We start from the raw sequence: 9,143 nt of genomic DNA on the forward strand, positions 1-9,143 counted from the left end.
AAATACTTCAGAAATTCAGGAGAAAAAGGCATTTTATTTGTAGCACTTAAACGTGAAAACAGAGCCCAGTGCCCTCTGGGCATGCTGTCAGCAGCAGCCTGGTCAGGATGTTTTTTTTGGGCCTCTGTAATGATCCACACTTAAACTGCAATCCCAAACAAAAAATTTTTATTGTTTGACTGTTAAGATGTGTGTCTCCAGTTGATTAGATAAGGGATTCTAAGCCAGGGTGGAGGAGGAAGATGATAGTATTAAAGATTTTTCTCTTTCAGTTCCTGCTTTGAAGCTCCTGCCTTCATCCTCAGAACTTCCCTCAAGGAGATCCACTTAGTAACCTTGTCCATGGCAAGTATTGACTCTTGTTTTGAAAGTTCTCTGCTTTGAATAAGAAGTCTTTGATTTTTTTTCCTTCTGTCCTTTAAAAAAAAAATTGCTGTGCTTAAGTGCCGTGGGCCAAATTCTGCCCTTAGTTACTATTTCTATGGCATTTGTATTGTACACACAAGCAAACCCAGGGGTTGATTCCATTACAAACTTCTAATAACAATTTACATCTGTGTATCATTTTATATTGTAAAAAATTATTGCGCATCCATTTGCTTATTTGATACACAAACACACACGCAAACTGTGCAATAGATAAGGCAGAAATATTTAGTCCTATTTTTACAAGCAAAATAACTGAGACTCAGAGAGGTTGGATGGCTGGTCCAAAGCCATACAGGCATGGATGGGACTCAAATTCAGAGTTTCTCATTCTTTTTTTTTTTTTTTTTTTTTAAGTTTATTTATTCAATTTTGAGAGAGAGAGAGAGCACAAGCAGGGAAGGGGTGGAGAGAGAGGGAGAAAGGGAATCCTAAGCAGGCCCCGTGCTAATAGATCCTGACTCAGAACTCTGGATCCCACGAACTGGGAGATCATGACCTGAGCCAAAATCAAGAGTCAGAAGCTTACCCACCTGAGCCACCCAGGCACCCCCCAGATTTTCCTGTTCTCAAATCTGTGCAAAGGAGGGTTTTATTTTGCTTTGTTGATGATTATAGAATTATACATGCAAAGATAGATTATTATGTTATTACATACCATGTGTGGTGTTTCCAAAAGATGTGAAAAGTGAGACCGTAATTAAGTGAAAGTAACCAAATTTGGGAAGTGCGGGACGGAGGTAAGAACCTTGCAGGAACTATTTGAGGGAAGATGATAGATTGTTAAAGCACTAGAGGGTACTGTCTCTGGTTTATTTATTTTTGCCTTTTGGATAATCCTCAACACAGCCTCTCTCACACAGCAAACACGAAACGGATGAAGGAATGAGTGGATACAATTTCCCAAAGTCGTAGAGGAAGCTCGCCAAGGGTTTGATGTGGCTGGGAGAACTTAGTGAACATTAAATGAGAAAGAAAGAGTTTAATTCAAAGTTTAATGAAACTTTCATGAAGTTCTCCCAGGAAAAAAGTCTGAACTGGCTAACCAGGGCCTCTGTGGCTGTGCAGCCAGAGAACAGGAAGGGAGGAAGAAAGAGAGACCTACCTAGCCTTGATTTGCTATGACTCTCATTCCATCCGCCTGAGAATCATATATGGTTGATAACAGATATAAATTTGGGCAGAAAACTTGTGCTAAGAATGTTCATTTTTTCCTCTCTTTTTAAAAAAAGTTTATTGGGGCGCCTGGGTGGCTCAGTCGGTTGGGCGTCCGACTTCAGCGCAGGTCGCGATCTCGCGGTCCCTGAGTTCGAGCCCCGCGTCGGGCTCTGGGCTGATGGCTCAGAGCCTGGAGCCTGCTTCCAATTCTGTGTCTCCCTCTCTCTCTGCCCCTCCCCCGTTCATGCTCTGTCTCTCTCTGTCTCAAAAATAAATTAAAAAAAACGTTAAAAAAATTTAAAAAAGAAGTTTATTTATTTTGAGAGAAAAAGAGAGCAAGATCAGGGGAGGGACAGAGAGAAAAGGAGAGAATCCCAAGAAGCCTCCACACTGTCAATGTGGAGCCTGATGCAGGGCTCGAATTCACGAACCATGACATCATTGCCCGAGCCAAAATCAAGAATTGACTGATTAACCTATTAACCAACTAAGCCACCCAGGCACCCCATGAATGTTCTTTTTTTTTTCCTAATCTGTCATCATTGTTTTGATGTATATAGTGGTGTTAATGACCCACCAATTGATCTGAATTATCTGTCAATAGTTATTGGGGGCAGTGCCTGGCCCACAGCAGGTGTTCAGTAAATGCTAGGGAAAGAATGGATGAATGTCTGCAGCCAACAGGGAGCAGACAAAAGCAGTCTGGCAGACAGGGAAGGCCTGGAGAAGGGGCCAGCCTGCCTCCTACATGCTCTCTCCCCTAAGTGCCACTAAAAAGTGGGACCTTTGGCTTGAAGAAGCAGTACTTCTCTGTCACTGTCTTTTTCAGACTTAGGAAGGAAAAACCCCACAAATTACAAGATAAGCCTTTTGGCGAGAGCTTCTTATATATGAGCGTTGTATGCTTGTCACATCCCTGGTGACACCCACTGGTGCTTCTAGAGTTCACTTTTCCAAATATGTATAGGGGTTTATGATGATTTAGTTCACAATTCGGTTTCTGATGAGGTAAACTGGAAACTTCCAAGTGAATTCATAATTTAAATGCTTAAAGGAAATCTGTAAAAATTACTGGGTAGAATAAAGAATAGATATATTTTAGTAACTTAAAGAATTCTTTTGTATATTGAATAATCACACCCAAGCTTGTTGGTTTCCCAAGTATGTATTTTTCATATTTCCAGTGTTATTAGTAGCCGTCGGTTCAACTGTGTCGTTTCTGATTTTCTGCCTACTGGGTCTGTTTGCTACTGATAGAGGGCTGTTGAAGTCTCCAACTATAATAATGGGTTCATCTATTTCTCATGCAGTTCTCTGGTTTTGCCTTATGAATTTTGACTCTCTGTTGTTGAGCACATACACATTAAGGATTCTTATGCCTTCATTAAAAAGTGACCCCTTGGGGTGCCTGAGTGGTTTAGTTGGTTGAGTCGGACTTCGGCTCAGGTCATGATCTCGTGGTTGGTGGGTTTGAGCTCCGCGTTGGGCTCTGTGCTGACAGGTCAAAGCCTGGAGCGTGCTTTGGATTCTGTGTCTCCCTCTCTCTGCTCCTCCCCCCTCACACTCTATCTCTCAAAAATGAATAAATGTTAAAAAAAATTTTTTTAAGTGACCCCTTTATCATTATGTAATGCTTTTATTTTTACTTCTTACCAAAAAACATTCTTTAGTGGATAACCTAGTATTTTCAATACATATTTGCACCTAACTCAATCCACTTTAAAATAATACTATACAGCTTTTCACAGAATATTCCTGATTCCTTCCTCCCATCCTTTATAACAGTGCTGTCATTGATTTCACTCATCTATATGCTATACTCATCCAGTACATTAGTACTATTATTACTTTGAACAAACAGTTATCCGTTGGATAAATTAAGAATCAGAAAAATAAAAGATTTTATTTTAACTTCATTTATTCCTCTTCAACATTCTTTTTTTTGATCTATATCATCTTCCTTCTCTCTGAAGAACTACCTTTCACATCTCTGGCAGGCAGGTCTCCTAGTGAGGAATTCCTTCATTTTTTGTTTGTCTGCGTAAGTCTCCTTCACTTTCGAAGGATAATTTCACCAGATATGGAATTATAGGCTGGTGGGGTTTTCTTTCAACCTCTTGTTTATATCACTCCGCTCTCTTCTTGCTTGCATGGTTTCTGAGGAAAAGTTAGACATGATTCCTATTTTTTCTCTGCTATAGGTAAGGTGTTTTCCCTTCTCTGGATTTTTCTCAAGATTTTGTCTTTGGTTTCCCACAGTCTGAATATCAGATATGTAGGTATAGATTTTTTGCTATTCAACCTAAGCTTCCTGAGTCTGTGGTTTCATGTCTGTTATTAATTTGGGAAAATTCTCGGCCGTTACTTCAAATACTTCTGCCCCTTCCTCTCCCTCTTCTCCTTCTGGTATTCCAATTACACCCATGTTTTACCTTTTTTGCAATTTTCCCGCAATTCTTGCATACTCTGTTCTGTTGTTGTTGTTGTTGTTGTTGTTCTTTTTTTCTTTACATTTCAGTTTGGGAAGTTTTTATTGACATATTTTCAAGTCCACTGATTCTATCCTTGTCTGGCCATGTCCAGTTTGCTGATGAGCCCATCAAAGACTTTATTTCATTAGTGCTTTTGATTTCTAGCATTTCCTTCCTATTCTTTCTAGAGGTTTCCATCTCTGTGCCTCCATTACCCATCTATTCTTGCATGCTGTCTGATCTTTTCATTAAAGCCATTAAGACATTAATCAGAGTTGTTTCCTCTATGAGAATTCCAACATCTGTGTCACATCTGAGTCTGATTCTGATGCGTAGTTTTTTTCCTCAGACTGTGTTTTTCTTTGCCTTTTTGCATGGCTTCTCCTTTTCTTTTCTTCTTTTCTCTTTTCTTTATCTTTTTCTTTTTGACTGAAAGTGGGACATGATGTTTTGGACAATAAGAACTGCAGTAAACAAGCCTTGTGATGAGGTTTTATGTTAATCTGGCTAGGAACTAGACTATTTTCTGTAGGTGCCAAAGGTTTCTGTTTCTGGTGTTCTTGTGGTTTCTTTCTTTCTATATTCTTTGGGCTTCCCTAAGAACCTAAACAGAGTCTGTCTTGCCTTTCCTTTAGTTCTAACCTATTGGCATTTTGCTGGAGCCCTGCTGGCTTGATGGTAAGCGGTGGGAAAGGGGAAGTGCTCTATAATCTTATAATTAAATCTCAGTCTTTTACTAGACTTGGGTCCCTGAGCTGTAACCTTCAGAAGTGTTTCTTATCCTTTTTTCCTTCCCCTTAGGGAAAACAGAGGGCTACAGGGGCTGAAGTTGGCTAATTGCCCTTCCCTCAGGTAGATAAGCTTCTAATAAAGTTGATAAAGTTGTTGCCCATAGCACTTTAGGTGAATTTCAAAATGTCTACTTTTCCTTCCCCTGCCAGAAATATGAGGGCATTTTTCTCATATCTTCATCTTGAGAACTTGTTAGGGTTCCTGGAGGAAAAACCCATGAAAGAGTGAGGGGTCCCCCTAGACAGGGTCCCTTGAGTTTCTTACTCTTAAATGAATCCACACTCAGCATTAGCAACTCATTGCAACTACCATTTAAATATTCCTGCCAGTTTAAGGGCACCTGGGTGGCTCGATCAGTTAAGCATCCAACTCTAGATTTTGGCTCAGGTCATGATCTCATGGTTTGTGGGTTCAAGCCCCACATCAGGCTCCACGCTAACAGTATGGAGCCTGCTTGGAATTCTTTCTCTCTCCCCCTCTCTGCCTCACTACCCCCAACCCCAAGTAAATAAATAATCTATTAAAAAAATGTCTGAATATTCCTGCCAGTTTATGTTTCTAAAAACTGCTGCACCAGGTGAGCTGATCCGTAATTCTCTGTATGCACCTGCTTCTCTCAGTTTCAGGATGTGGTTTGCTCTGTGACCTTGTTTCTCTGATAGAGTCATTGATTTTCAATATATTCAGCTTTTTTTGTAAGGACAGGAGTGATGACTTCCAGACATTTTACATGTCAGAGCTAAAACCAAACTCTCTATATTTTGAAAGACCTCAACTGAGCCGTTCTCCCTTCCTCCTGGTACATTGCTGAGAACACCAAGAAAGAAAGCTACTGAGGAGGGTAGGCAAGGGAAGGAATCCAAGCTGCATTGTTCTTAGTTCCTAACTCTTTACACTGTAAACTGTGTGCATGTCAGAAACATTCCTCCCTCCCCATGCTTGGGTTAAGATAGAAGAAAATATTACCAGGAAAAGAGATTTGAGCGAGCTTTTCTGCTCTGCCAAAGGTTTTGTTTAAGCATGAACAAACATGTCGCATAAATCAAGGGCTTCAGAGTCTATGGGAGGGAGGTGTAGTTACCTTGTTGAAAGAGAGCCATTCATGGAGTGAAGACATGAGTGAAGACAAGGAAGGAGTGGTCACTTGGCTAGATCTCAAGATCTGACTAAGCGCACTTCAGATGACGGGGTTCCTGTGTTTTCAGACAGAAAAGGTTGCACTTGACTCTATTGTCCCTGTGGCCAAGTCAGCCCAGAGCCCTGGGGCACAGGGTTTGAAGGAGGCAAAATGGGAGAAGAAGCTGGAGGGGTTTATCTGTGGCACCTCACACTCTTCTGTTATTCAGGCTGCCTTCCTGGACTCCTTATGGCATGATCCTGTCTTCTGTCCCTCCAAAATATTCAGTACCCAATTTCAGCAAGTCTGGCTCTCAGCTGGCGATCAGCCACAACAATCTTGACTTTCCTGATTTCCATCCCCAAGAAGTCTCAAAACATGAAACTATGACCTTTTCAAGGAGTATTTAACTTTTGACAAGGGGTGTTTACTTTAGAATGGAGAAGCTTTCTAGAGACTAACCTAGTATACTCGAGAGTGTATTTTTTCAGGTGAATCATCCTACCTTAGGGGTACCTATTTCCCTAAATGGTTGCCCATTCTCTTTTTCACAAGAATGATTTACCTTTAACCCCTTTTCTTAGAGGGCAGGGAGAATGATCAATATTAATCTCCTTAGAAGAGAAAAGTAATTTTGGGAACACAGGTAAAGTGCCACTCATGGAAAACAGTCCATGGCTACCATACTTCTCCTTGAAAAGACTGCCAGATATAATCATGCAGAACATAACATTTTTCATTTTTAACCTGGTAGGGAAATTTCTCAGAGAAAAGGGAAACTTGTAAGAGAACTATTTAAAAGCTAACGCAGACTAACTTTGTGGTTTTCACCTTTTTTTCCCCTTCCTATTTCATTGTTCAAAGCAATGCTCTTCTACATTTGGGGGAAAAATTAGAATCCGACTTACTTTTGTCTATCATGACTTTATTCTTATTCACTTCCAACATGACTTTGAAGTGGAACTTCTGAATGTCAATCCTAGACAAAAGCTCATATTGTAAAGGAGAAAAAGAAATCTTTATTTTTCACTGGAGAACAAATTCCAAGAATTCTTCATCGTTGAGTGGGGAAGACATTGAGATGCCTGTCACCCTTACACCTAGGAGCCAAAACCTATAATGCAGTATTTAATCCCCGGCATTTTTTTTTTTTTTCTAGAAAGATAGCCAGAAAACAAAGGGTAATTCAAAGAGGAATGATCAATCTAATAAGGTTTTAGAGATAGAGCTAAAGGTAAATATTAAAAGACATTTTGGGGGTGCCTGGGTGGCTCGGTTGGTTAAGCGTCCAACTTTGGCTCAGGTCATGATCTCACGGTCTGTGAGTTCGAGCCCCGCGTCGGGCTCTGTGCTGACCGCTCAGAGCCTGGAGCCTGTTTCAGATTCTGTGTCTCCCTCTCTCTCTGCCCCTCACCTGTTCATGCTCTGTCTCTCTCTGTCTCAAAAATAAATAAACGTTAAAAAATTTAAAAAAATAAATAAATAAAATAAAAGACATTTTGGATATCAAGGACTTATTTTTATTTGTTTAGTTGCATTGTTCAGATGTATTTAGTTACAGTGGTATTGTGGTTAAATTTTTAAAAGTCCACAGATTCTGAGATGGATACTGAAGTATAAAGGGGTTGAAATGATAGGATATTTGGAATTTGCTTTATAAGACTTTGGAAGAGAGAGAGAAACAGATGAAGTGAATAAGACAAAATTGTGATTTTGAAAATGTGAGATGGGCATTACGGGGAATATTCAATTCCTGGAGCTATCATAATAAAATACAGTGAAACCTTGGATCGTGAGTAACTTGTTCTGTAAATATTCCGCAAGACGAGCAAACATGTCTAATAAATTTTAACTTGATAAATGAGCGACATCTTGTACTATGAGTAGTGTGATGCCGAGTGTCACATGATCACAACTGAGCCAATGGTTCTTGGAAGTTCGCTTTGATATACGAATGCTTTGGATTACAGGCATGTTTCCGGAACGAATTATGCTCGCAAACCAAGGTTTTACTGTAATCCAAGTTTAGAGGTTTAACCCGAGAAAAACTTACTCTCTCACAGTTCTGGAGAGCAGAAGTCTGAAATCAAGGTATCAGCAGGGCCATGCTCCCTCTGGAGGCTCTAGGGGGTCATCCTTCCTTACCTCTTTCAACTTCTGATGACTTCAGTCTTTGGCCTGTGGCTGCCCCATTCCAGTCTCTGCCTCCATAGTCACCTGGCCTTCTTCTCTGTGTCTGTGTCTTCTCTTCTGTCTCTTACAAGAACACTTGTCATTTGATTTAGGGCCCAGTGGATAACCCAGGATGATCTTATCTCAAGATCCTTAACTTAATTACATCTACAACTCTGTATTATGTTACATAAAGCTGGTGGCTTGAAATCAGCCTTGGTGGTGGGGGTATTTACACCACAGAAATTGGCAAACACTACAGATCGGGGCTTTCTCCCAACCCACTTTGGAACAAGTGAGAGATGTGTCAAGGCTCACTCTCAGGAGTCTGTGTAATTTTGATGTATCACAGTTACTCTTACTCCTGTTAGCATCCCTAAGGCCTAGATACATATAAGAATGGATTGACTGCCATTCCTTTTCTTTTATTAGGCTATTAGTAGCCAACACTGAAAACAATCACTTAAATGTTAAAAACAAAAAAGAAAAAGCCTAAAGATGTACTTCTATTTGAAGAAAAATATTTTCGTGCTAGTTTCAGAAATTTCTCGCTTTCTCCTTTAAAAATATTAAATTATGGGGTGCCTGGGTGGCTCAGACAGTTGAGCATCCAACTTTGGCTCAGCTCATGATCTCACGGTTCATGAGTTTGAGCCCCACATTGGGATTGCTGCCATCAGTGTGAAGGTCTCTTCAGATCCTCTGTCCCTGTCTCTCTATCCCTCCCCCACTCATTCTCTCCCTCTTAAAAATAAACATTTAAAAATAAAAATATTAAATTGTAAGCACGGTGTTATTTACTTGGTTTTACTTGTATTCAGGATTAAAGATAGCAAAATGCACCTGATTTTCAAAAAATCAGTTTAAGAGAAAGGTTGTAAGTTGGTTTTTTTTTTTTTTACATATATTTTTAGATAATAAAGTCATCTGATAACATAGTGGTGAAAAATGATAGGAACTGAGAAACTAAGTATCTTCTATGATAGGAAGTCAAGTGTCATTTTCAT

The sequence above is a fragment of the Panthera onca genome, chromosome B2 (assembly GCF_046562875.1).
Source record: "Panthera onca isolate mPanOnc1 chromosome B2, mPanOnc1 haplotype 2, whole genome shotgun sequence".
Classification (NCBI taxonomy): domain Eukaryota; kingdom Metazoa; phylum Chordata; class Mammalia; order Carnivora; family Felidae; genus Panthera; species Panthera onca.